The sequence below is a fragment of the Pelobates fuscus genome, chromosome 12 (genome assembly GCF_036172605.1).
Source record: "Pelobates fuscus isolate aPelFus1 chromosome 12, aPelFus1.pri, whole genome shotgun sequence".
Taxonomy (NCBI): Eukaryota; Metazoa; Chordata; class Amphibia; order Anura; family Pelobatidae; genus Pelobates; species Pelobates fuscus.
The window spans coordinates 34,476,605-34,479,245 of NC_086328.1; positions in this window are offsets into that span (position 1 = coordinate 34,476,605).

Sequence of the window (2,641 nt, forward strand, 5' to 3'; positions counted from 1 at the left end):
GATTATTTAAAGAAACAATGCAGGCACAATAACCACTACAGCTCTCTATGGGTGCAAGGGGTGCAGTGTGTGTGTATTGGGGGGTAGTGTGTGTGTGTGTGTGAGGGGTGCAATGTGTGAGTATAGAGGGCAGTGTGTGAGGGGGGCAGAGTCTGTGTGTGTGTGGGGAGCATTGTGGGTGTGAGGGGTACAGTGTGTGTATGGGGTGCAGTGTGTGTGTAAGGGGAGGCAGTGCATGCATATGGGGGTGCAGTATGTGTGTGGGGCAGTGTGTGTTTGAGGGGGGGCAGTGTGTTTTTTCGGTGGCAGTTTGTATGTGAGGGGAAGCAGTGTGTGGGGGGAGTTATTGTGGGTCGGTGGGGGTATGGGGGCTGATTAATAAATATTTGACTTTTTTTTTTTTTTTTTAATTAAAATTCCCTCTCCCTTCTTACCTTTGCCTGGGAGGGGGGACAGTACAAGGTAATCCCTGGAGGTCCGGTGGAGAAGCCCCGGTGGTCCTAGTGGGGAGTGAACTCTAGCCTGCAGCCCCTGAGGCTAGAGTTCATTCTTACAAGAACTGGAGCGTTGCCGTAGTAACCGCAGCAACTCTCAAAGCTCATGAGAGAAGAACCTTCTGGTCCGTGAAGGAACACTGCAGGGCTGGCAAGGGAGAGCAAGGCAATGTTATTTTCTCCAGGAGGAGAAGGGGGGCAATTGCCATATTGCCTCACCCCTGGATCCTCCACCGTACTCACCAGGACAAATACATTAAGCTGTAGTTGTTCTGGTGACTACATTGTCCCTTTAAACTATGCCTACAAATGCGTAATTATTACATTAAGCTAATATAACACAAACCATCCCAATTATTTTATTGGCATCTTTTTTTTTTTAAATTGCACTATTAAATTTAACTGATGCTATAATACCATTGACTTTGTGCAAACAGTGTTATTACAGCACAATCTGAAACATGTAATTTTATGAATGCCATTAGAGATAACAGCCACATAATGTAATGGTTTAGATAAACCCTCTTAATGGGACACTCTGAGCACTGTAACCACAGTAGGCTATTGTAGTGCTTCTGGTGTAAAGAGACTGTCCATGTAGTCTCAGCAGTGTAAACACTAACTTTTATAAGTTCATGTTTACATTGCTGTGTAAGGGCACCTCTAGTGACTGCCAATCAAACAGCCACTAGATAGTTTACGGGTGCGGTCCTGCAATCTTTGACAGCTGACATTCAGCATCTTCACGCTCAGCATGAAGGCCCAAATTATTTTCATAGAGAAGCATTCATTCAATAGATCTCGATAAGGAGAAGCTGATTGTCAGAGTGTGACGATTGCTATGCATGCTCTCTTGCCTCCAAATGCTTCAGCATTGGGTAGGCTGAGACCGTCTGTAATGCTTTTCTAAGCCAGAGCCGCAGAAATAAATGTGAGTAAAAGTTTTTATTGTATTACTTCTATGGGGTCATTTAAAGGATCACTATAGTGTCAGGAAAACAAAGCGGTTTTCCTGACACTATAGTGCTCTGAGGGTGCTCCCACCCTCAGCGCCAAAGGGGTTAAAACCCCTTCAGTTACTTTATTCCAGCACCGGGCTCCCTCGGCGCTGGTGACCCTCTCCTCCCCGTCCGACATCAGCTCCTCCGTTTGACGTCACTGGAGCCGAATGCGCTGCGCATGTGCGGCAAGTGCCACGCGCTCATTCAAAATGGCCATAGGAAAGCATTTCTCAATGCTTTCCTATGGACGCTCTGTGCGATGGAGGCGAAATTCGCCTCCAGTGTCGCAGATGCGCCTCTAGTGGCAGTCCAGAAGACAGCCACTAGAGGCTGGATTAACCCCAAATGTAAACATAGCAGTTTCTCTGAAGATAAAAATAGCCTGTATAAGAGAACACAGGTTGTACTATAAAGAACATAAACGGGGTGGGGAGTTAGAGATATGTTGGGGGGGGTGGAGGCAGGGCAAAAAAGACTATGCAAGTGACTTGGTTAGAAAGAGGACAAGGGGAGAGATGGCTAGATATATGGTATTAATAAAACATAAAACAAATATACTCAACATGTAATAGATATCTGAAAGCATCAGCATAATAAAGAAGGAAAACTCAACAATCCCATTCCATGCCCCAATGGTTTAATTTTCCATTCACCTTCTCCATGGAAGAAATAAAAAAACGGGTAATAATTATGCCGCTTATTCCAATTATTCTCATTTTTATTGTGACTCTGCTCCGAGGTAGTGTTGAGAAAATTTAAGGTTCATTTAAAATGACAGGCTCCTCTCACTACTTACAGTTATACGAATGCTACTTGGAATATTTGTACAATATAAAATTATACCATCTGCATACATTTCTGTGCAGCGCATATAACAGGGACAGACGTACAGATATTCAGAGTAGGAAATATAAAAAGAAGAGGAGTTATATAAGAACCTTCAGGACGAAGCAGATTTCATTATGTACCATTGTAGCCTACGCGTTCTTTGATATACAGGTCAGAATATGTATTTATATGTCTTTCATATTTGTTTTATTATAAGTAAACCATTGACATTGATTTTTTTTTTTATTCCACATACAATATTGGTGAATGGAAACAAGCATGGATAAAAACATAAAAAAATATTTTTAATTTTCCAAG